The following is a 9,582-nucleotide window of genomic DNA, read 5'->3' as shown; positions in this document are numbered from 1 at the left end:
CACTCAGGAGTTTGTTACTGTAGGGTCACCCGGCAATGAAAGGCCGCACACAGGGGTTTGTTACTGTAGGGTCATCGGGCAATGAAAGGCCGCACTCAGGGGTTTGCTACTGTAGGGTCACCGGGCAATGAAAGGCCGCACTCAGGGGTTTGTTATTGTAGGGTCACCCGGCAATGAAAGGCCGCACTCAGGAGTTTGTTACTGTAGGGTCACCGGGCAATGAAAGGCCGCACTCAGGGGTTTGTTATTGTAGGGTCACCTGGCAATGAAAGGCCGCACTCAGGGGTTTGTTATTGTAGGGTCACCCGGCAATGAAAGGCCGCACTCAGGGGTTTGTTATTGTAGGGTCACCCGGCAACGAAAGGCCGCACTCAGGGGTTTGTTATTGTAGGGTCACCCGGCAATGAAAGGCCGCACTCAGGGGTTTGTTATTGTAGGGTCACGCGGCAATGAAAGGCCGCACTCAGGAGTTTGTTATTGTAGGGTCACCCGGCAATGAAAGGCCGCACTCAGGAGTTTGTTATTGTAGGGTCACCCGGCAATGAAAGGCCGCACTCAGGAGTTTGTTATTGTAGGGTCACCTGGCAATGAAAGGCCGCACTCAGGAGTTTGTTACTGTAGGGTCACCCGGCAATGAAAGGCCGCACTCAGGGGTTTGTTATTGTAGGGTCACCCGGCAATGAAAGGCCGCACTCACCGGTTTGTTATTGTAGGGTCACCATGCAATGAAAGGCCGCACTCAGGAGTTTGTTACTGTACGGTCACCCGGCAATGAAAGGCCGCACTCAGGGGTTTGTTACTGTAGGGTCACCCGGCAATGAAAGGCCGCACTCAGGGGTTTGTTATTGTAGGGTCACCCGGCAATGAAAGGCCGCACTCAGGAGTTTGTTACTGTAGGGTCACCCGGCAATGAAAGGCCGCACTCAGGGGTTTGTTATTGTAGGGTCACCCGGCAATGAAAGGCCGCACTCAGGGGTTTGTTATTGTAGGGTCACCGGGCAATGACAGGCCGCACTCAGGGGTTTGTTACTGTAGGGTCACCGGGCAATGAAAGGCCGCACTCAGGAGTTTGTTACTGTAGGGTCACCCGGCAATGAAAGGCCGCACTCAGGAGTTTGTTACTGTAGGGTCACCCGGCAATGAAAGGCCGCACTCAGGGGTTTGTTACTGTAGGGTCACCCGGCAATGAAAGGCCGCACTCAGGGGTTTGTTATTGTAGGGTCACCCGGCAATGAAAGGCCGCACTCAGGGGTTTGTTACTGTAGAGTCACCCGGCAATGAAAGGCCGCACTCAGGGGTTTGTTATTGTAGGGTCACCCGGCAATGAAAGGCCGCACTCAGGAGTTTGTTACTGTAGGGTCACCCGGCAATGAAAGGCCGCACTCAGGGGTTTGTTACTGTAGGGTCACCCGGCAATGAAAGGCCGCACTCAGGGGTTTGTTACTGTAGGGTCACCCGGCAATGAAAGGCCGCACTCAGGGGTTTGTTACTGTAGGGTCACCCGGCAATGAAAGGCCGCACTCAGGGGTTTGTTATTGTAGGGTCACCCGGCAATGAAAGGCCGCACTCAGGAGTTTGTTATTGTAGGGTCACCCGGCAATGAAAGGCCGCACTCAGGGGTTTGTTACTGTAGGGTCACCGGGCAATGAAAGGCCGCACTCAGGGGTTTGTTACTGTAGGGTCACCGGGGAATGAAAGGCCGCACTCAGGGGTTTGTTATTGTAGGGTCACCTGGCAATGAAAGGCCGCACTCACCGGTTTGTTATTGTAGGGTCACTTATGAGTTTCTACTGCACTGCCAGCCCTGACCCAGGGAGCTGGGAAGTGAAAAAGATGCATCTAAATGTAAGCAGAGTCAGGATGGGCTCCACCCTGACATCTGGTGGTGAGGTGTGGCAAGTAGTGGAAAAGAACTTCAGGGGCTGATCTCAATTTGCATAGGCACACCCACCCCGCCTAGAATGAGGCCATAACTGCCCAAATGGTCACTTTGGCTGTTGTGGGATCCCCAGTGCCTTTGTTATTGGGGCGGGAAGAGTAAATTGTTATTACCCTGATTATGGGAACTGTGCTTGGAACTGTACTTGGCCTTTTGTTATGATGGAGGGACTCACCATCAACTGAGTAGCACTCGCTAGGCAAGGGACATGGGTTCCAAAACTCTGTGAAGGGAGAGAGACTTGAGACAGGTATTAGTACCTGGTGGTGTAGGCCCCTTTGTGAGGGCCTGAAGCACCAATTGCACCTCTGTCTCTCTCCACTGTGGAATGTCAGAGCTAATGTTGGGTCTATTAAGAGTCTTGCTACAGGTACTGTGCTGCATTCACTTTGGCCTTATGGTGCACCAGCACTAAGGCCCCCACTACTATGAGCTGAAATCACTGAGAGCTGAAATCACTGAGCACTGTGTCAAGTAGTGGGGAGCCGGAAGATCTAGAGTGCAGTGGTGCTGTTCGTGAGACGGCGAGCTGTGCAGAGCGGAGCCGTTCGCGAGACGGCTAGCTGAGCAGAGCTGTTTGTGGGACAGCGGTGTGTTCGCGAGACGCCGAGCTGAGCAGAGCTGTTCGTGGGACGGCGAGCTGTGCAGAGTGGAGCTGTTCGTGAGACAGCGGTGTGATCGTGAGACGGCGCGCTGAGCCGAGCTGTTCGTGAGACGGCGAGCTGTGCAGAGGGAGCCGGTCGTGGTGGAGCGGAGCCGTTCGTGAGACAGCGGTGTGTTCGTGAGACGGCGAGCTGAGCCGAGCTGTTCGTGAGACAGCGAGCTGTGCCGAGCGGAGCCGGTCGTGGTGGAGCGGAGCCGTTCGTGAGACGGCAAGCTGAGCAGAGCTGTTCGTGAGACGGCGAGCTGTGCAGAGTGGAGCCGGTCGTGGTGGAGCGGAGCCGTTCGTGAGACAGCGTAGCAGAGCAGAGCCCTGTGGGGCAGTCAGCTTCAGGACACGTAAGGTACCCCTTACCTCTTTCCCCCCACACACAGGCACATTTTAGCCAGACTGGGGAGTAACACTCTGCAGATGAACTTTTGAACTCTGGGGCTGGACTTTTTGGATTTTGGGTGATTTGAGGATTGCTGGACTCAAGAGACATTTGGGTTCTGGGACTCAAGAACCCGAGGGAAAGGATGTGGCCCAATTTTCTGGGGTGGGTCTTTGCTCATGGTTTGGTTAATGAACACTAGTTGTGGTGTTTTCCCAATTTAATGCTGATGTCGTTTACCTCATGTTATTAAAGATTCTCTACTACACCGAGACTCCGTGCTTGCGAGAGGGGAAGTATTGCCTCTTCGAGGCGCCCAGGGGGTGTGTAAGATTTTCCCAGGTCACTGGGTGGGGGCTCGAGCCAGTTTTGTATTTGCTTTGATGAGAGGGAACCCCTGTGTACTGAACCCGGCCCTTGCTGCTATCAACTTGGCCTGGCAGAAGGGTTACATAAAGAAGGACACAGACTCTACAACCAGCTGCTAGGAGATGCAGCTCCCAACCTGGCTCCTTCCCCCCTCTTCCGCACCCCTGAGTCTGGCTCCCCCAAGCCTGGCTCCCCCCGCAAGCCTCACACAGCCCCTTCGTGATTGCAGGAGCCACTCCTGTGTTCCCCACAAGACAGCCCATCTCGCCCTCCTCTCTTGCCACGCCATCCCATCGGGAGGGACCAACAAACTGCATCGCAATCTGAGCAGTGTAAGAATGAAATCAAAAGAAGGAACTGGGGCCTTTCGCTTCCCCCCCAAGGAGGGGGGTGGGGGACTGGAGACATGACATCAGGGTTTATTTTAGCAAGCAGCTCAGACCCTGTGGGTTTGCCCATCTGGTTGCTGGTGGGGCCCTTGGGCCCAGGCCTGGGCAGTGTCCCGGGCAAGGGCATGACAGTGGGGCCCAGGTTTCTGGCTGAGTTTTGGGGCACCAGGGGAAAGGGAGCGGCCTGCCTGCACTTGCTTCTGCTCTGCAGCACAGGGATCTGCTGCCTGCTCCAGCCGGGGGAGGCCAGAATCAGTTCCTGTGCGGCTGCCAGCTGCAGTTCCTAGATGATGTGACCCTGGAGCTACAGCTGTTTGGAAGGCTGCCACCGCCGCCCTTGGGAATGGTGTGGGAGGTGCTTGCTATGCGGCACTCCCAGCAGCTCCAGTTCTGGCCTCTCCCAGCAGGGGGCAGGGAGCGGGGCAGGAGGGCTGGCCAGGAAGGGAGCTCCCAGCTACTCCGTCCTGGCCTCTCCCAGCAGGGGGCGCACTGCAGGGAGCGGGGCAGGAGAGCTGGCTGTGGAGGGAGCTCCCAGTTGCCCCAGTCCTAACTTCTCCCAGCAGGGGGTGCTGTGGGGAGTGGGATAGGAATGCATCCAGGGAGATCCGGTAAGGGCAGACGGAGCAGCTGGAGCAAAGCTATGAAGGGGTTAAACTCGATTAGGGACATTAACAAGATTCTGCCCAAACAGGAAGATCATGTAGTTATCTAGGGTTGGGGGTCTCTCTCTCTCTCCCTGGGGTTTGTCCCTGGGAGAGGGTGGGCAGCAGTGCTTGTGTGGGCTGTCACCCCTGGGCGGACACCCTGGGGGAGCTGGGTCTCTCTGGGAGCTCCAGGCAGGCATGATGCTGGGTGTTGTCTGCTGCCCCTGGCCTCCTGCCGTCTGTGCTCAGGGCTATTCCATTGCGGTGTTGCACAAACACCCTAATCCAGCGGGTCTCAAACTGAGGGTCAGGACCCCAAAGTGGGTTATGACCCCGTTTTAATGGGGTCACCAGGTCTGGCTTAGACTTGCTGCGGCCCAAGGCCGAAGTCTGAGGGATTGAGCCCCAGGGCAGTAGGGTTCAGGTTACAGGACCCCTGCCTGGGGCTGAAGCTCTTGGGCTTCAGTTTTGCCCCCTGAAACCAGGGAGGCAGGACTCAGGCTTTGACCCCCCACACCCAAGGCGGCAGGGCTCAGGCAGGCTCAGGCTTCGGTCCCCCCTCCTGGGGCCGTGTAGTAATTTTTGTTGTCAGAAGGGGGTCACAGTGCAATGAAGTTTGAGATTCCCCTGCTTAATCCCATCTCCAAGGATTTTCATATGAAAGCATAATGAGATTTCAGCAGGGCATCCTCTGGCATTGCCTACTGCCCTGCTATAGCCATCAGCATCACCAGCATCACCCATCCCTGGCCTGGGGACTCTGCTTTCAGCCTAGTTCCAGCTTTACAAACACTGCTAGAGCCTCACTGGGAAGTGGGTAAAATTGGTCATGCTTTCCAATGCTGAAAAAATGCAGCCATCTCTGGGGTGGGGCATGGCAGCTGCTTAACAGCCTCACAACAACTCTGCACCGGGTTCACCCACCCAGCACTGATATGCAGCCACCTCTGGGGCAGGGCATGGCAGCTTCCTAACAGCGCAGAACAATATTACAGTTTAGGACAAGAAGTGAAGAAGAGTCTTGTGTCCAGTGTAAACATCTGAGCAAATTTACTCTGGCTGAATGTAATTACCCTGGCTGGAATGCAGCCTAAAACCTCAGTGCTTGTGAAAATGAAGGTGGGAGGGCAGGATCGTGGAATTATGCATCTGACCCAGCAGACGGCAGGTCCAGCACCACCATTGGGTCAGCAGTGACTCAGGGGAGCGCGCCCCCTATTGAGCCCACAGCCCATACCCTGCAGCACAGCACCCCCTAGTGTCACACTGGGACATTGGGATCAGCACTCACTGAAGGAGTGAATCTCCTATGAACCCCTGCTTTGGTCCCTGCAGCACAGCACCCCCCTTGGAAATGCTTCCCCCAGGTTAGAAATTTCCTGCCAGTGCCAGATGCCGTGTGCCAGTTCCTGGGAGCAGGATTTCTCCTTGGCCTCCCTCCCAGCAGCTCTAAGGACCCAAACCCCTCGGGCCCCCGTGTCTCTGTGGCTGTTCTCAGGCTGCCATGCTCTGGGCTGACACCACAGAAGGGGCATCATGCCCTGCTGGGAATGGGCGTGGGGCTGTGAGCGGCCCCATGGGTCCTCGTACCTGACTGAACCCTCCTTCCCTGTCACACCCAGCCTCTCTCACTCTATCTCCCCCACACTGTCCTCCTGTCCTGGCCCCTTCAACTCAGGACTCATCAGGGCTTGAGAGCCTGTTGTCCCACAGCCCTGGGAAAGGCCCTTCGCCTCCCCCGTCACAGAGACATGGACATTAAGGACCAATCTGATCTAGTCTGGCTGGTATAAACCAGGCGGGAGACCCTGCCCCCAGGATTTCTGCAGCCAGCTCCAATGGCTTGTGTCTGAGCCAGAGCAGGACATTCAGACCCAGACTCCAGGGAAAGCTCCCACGGGTCAGGGGATCCCTCAGGAACCTGCTCCCACCTGGGAAAGGTCAGAGATCAGCCCATCTCTCTGTGGGAGGCTCCCTGAACAGGGGATCTGAGAGAGGCAGCCTCACTACTGGCTGGATTGAGGGACTCTCAGATGCCTTCTGGGCCAGCTTGACCCCATGGTGCTGGGGGCTGGTGGGAGCTAGGCCAGACCAGAGCACCTGCTACAGCCATACGGCACGGCCCCTTTGCCTCATCCTGGGGCCCCTCTCCTCATGCATGGCCCCTCCCACGGGCCAGGCAGCAGCACAGAGATGATGTCTGGACCCCGGATCTCAGTCCCGAGCCACGGATGAGGCTGGGCAAAGCCTGTAAGCAGATTGGGGTGCGGCTCTGCCACTGATCGGATGGTCCATGTGGGGGGCACAGTCCCTGTGCCATGGCTGCCGTCCACTCTCTCCTCTCACTCCCCTCACCACTAGCTACGGGGTTTTTCCCAGCTTCCTCTATCCAACCTCAGGGCTCCCCGTGGCTAGGGCCTGCAGCTGTGTCTCCCTATAGGCTCATGGGAGCCTGGATGCCTTTTTGCCTGCCTGGCGGGACTGACCCAGGCGGGCCTCTGCTGTTCTACCAGGTGATGCTGCTGTCTGGAGAGCAGGCTGTGTCTGACTGGTGAGAGCCCCAGCGGGATTGTGATCCCCTGCGGAGGACTCGCTGGTCCCATGTGCAGGGGAAAGAAAACAACAGGGCTGGCATGTCCCCTGGGAGCTGGTTCCAAGCTCAGTGTGTGTGTGAATGGACCTGTGGTGTTGCAGGAAATGCCTCTGACAGGGAGTGCTCCAGCCAGACACGGCCATGTTGGGTTAAACAGCAAAGCAGTGATGGGAATGCAACAGCCTATGCGCCCCAGGGCCTGCGCGGCAGCACCTTGCCACAGCTCTGTCGATACCCCTCAATTGCGACCCCCAGCCCCCTGCTAGCCCAGCCCTTGGTCCCCCCGCCCCCACAGCTCTGCCGATGCCCCTCAATCCCAACCCGCCGCCCCCTGCTAGCTGAGCCCTGGGTCCCCCCAACACCCACAGCTCTTCTGATGCCCCTCAGTCCTGACCTGCAGCCCCCCTGTTATTCCGTCCCTGAGCTCCGCCCTCGTACACAGCTCTGCCATCTCAACTCCACCCCCCAGCCCAGGTTTTGGGTCTGATGGCACCAAAATTTCACATGCTGCTTCACTGCGATCTTTCCTTCCAAGTGAACGTCACTGTCACCCGCTTTCCACCACTGTGACTGCTGGAGGATCACGAGATCAGTCACTCTTGTGTGCTGCCAGCCGCCTTGCCCACATCCTGCCCCAGGGCAGAGCGAGATCTAGGGCATTTCCTAGTTGCCGATGCACATGCTGTCCTCTTTACCCCGCGCTCCCTGGACGAATCGTTTGCAAGAAGCGGCTTGTGGAAGCTGTGGACACAGACTCCAAGGGGGAGACAGCTGCCAGGGGCTGGGGATCAGCAGCGGGAGACACTAGGAAGCATCACTATTGCGTATCGGCCAAGGCTGTGTGGTTCTCCGGGTGAATTAGCACAGCAGCCACCAGGGGGCAGCAAACAGGGGCGGGGGATGGGGACCTGTAGCAAATGTGGCCAATAGGAGTTTTCTAAAGGCCACCCCACCCCCATCCAGGTGCTGAGCCCCATGATTCCTGTTTGGCCCAGTTATGCTCCCCTTGGTCCCAATTCTATACCAACTGGGCCTGATCCTCGGAGTTTGGCCTCAGGCTTCAGTAAAATTCAGGCGTCCTGACTCCCACTCCCCACACCATTCCAACCTGTGGACACCATTCCCCTCCCCTCTTGGGGCCAATCTCATTTACCATTTTCATTCATGACCTTGGCACAATAAGTGGGAGTGTGCTAATAAAGTTTGTAGATGACACAAAGTTGGGCAGTATGGCCAATACGGAGGAGAAGAATTGTTTTTCTTAACCTCTGAGGAGAGGACAAGAGGCAATGGGCTTAAATTGCAGCAAGGGCGGTTTAGGTTGGACATTAGGAATAACTTCCTGTGAAGGTGGTGAAGTGTAACCTGCACACCTCCTGGGTATGGTGCTCTGTCCCATCTAGTGGCACTGAGACCGGAGATATAAAATGAGTCTGCTCTACAGCCTTAGCTAACAGCCAGCTGGCTTTTAGCTCATGCAGTAGAGGCTCACGCACTAAGCTCCAGAGGGTCCCCGGTTCAATCCCATTACATAAGCACTGGAATAAATTGTCTAGGGAGGTTGTGGAATCTCCATCAGTGGGGATTTTTAAGAGCACGTTAGACAAAAAAGCGAGCTGTAGCTCACGAAAGCTTATGCTCAAATAAATTTGTTCGTCTCTAAGGTGCCACAAGTCCTCCTTTTCTTTTTGCGGATACAGACTAACACGGCGGCTACTCTGAAACCTGTCCGGGATGGGTAATCCTAGATAATACTTAGTCCTGCCGTGAGTGAAGGGGACTGGACTAGATGACCTCTCGAGGTCCCTTCGAGTCCTATGCTTCTGTGATCATACAAGAAGATCTGGAGGGTGATCTTGAAAACTGGAGTAATAGAAATGGGATGAAATTTAATAGTGCCAAGTGCAAGGTCACGCACTCAGGGACTAACAACAAGAATTTTTGCTATAAACTGGGGATGTATCTGTTGGGTACAGCAGAGGAGGAGAAGGACCTGGATGTAGCTTGATCACAGGATGACTAAGACTATGTGAAAAAGGCCAATGTGATCAGGGGAGGTATTTCCAGTAGAGACATGGTAGTGTTAGTACCATTATCCAAGGTGCTGGTTAGTGTCCTGCGTTGTGCAGGAGGTCAGACTAGATGATCATAATGGTCCCTTCTGACCTAAATATCTATGAATCTATGAATCTCACCCGGAGTACTGTGTGCAGTTCTGGTCTCCCGTGTTTAAGAAAGATGAATTTGAACTGGAACAGGGGCAAAGAAGGGCTACTAGGATGATCTGAGGAATGGAAAACCCACCTCATGAGAGGCGACTTAAGGAGCTTGGCTTGTTTAGCCTAACCAAAAGAAGGCTGAGGGGAGATGTGATTGCTCTCTATAAATATATCAGAGGGATAAATACCAGGGCGGGAGAAGTGTTATTTAGGTTAAGCGCCAGTGTGGACACAAGAACAAATGGCTATAAACTGGTGATCAACAAGTTTAGGCTTGAAATTAGGCGAAGGTTTCTAGCCATCCGAGGAGTAACGTTCTGAAACAGCCTCCTCAGGAGAGCAGTGGGGGTGAAAACCTAGGGGGCTTCAAGTCTGAGCTTGAGACGCTTCTGGAG

This window comes from Natator depressus, chromosome 24, assembly GCF_965152275.1.
Source record: "Natator depressus isolate rNatDep1 chromosome 24, rNatDep2.hap1, whole genome shotgun sequence".
In the NCBI taxonomy this organism is placed as follows: Eukaryota; Metazoa; Chordata; order Testudines; family Cheloniidae; genus Natator; species Natator depressus.
The sequence above is the reverse complement of the archived record's forward strand: the minus strand, read 5'-3'. Positions refer to the sequence as shown.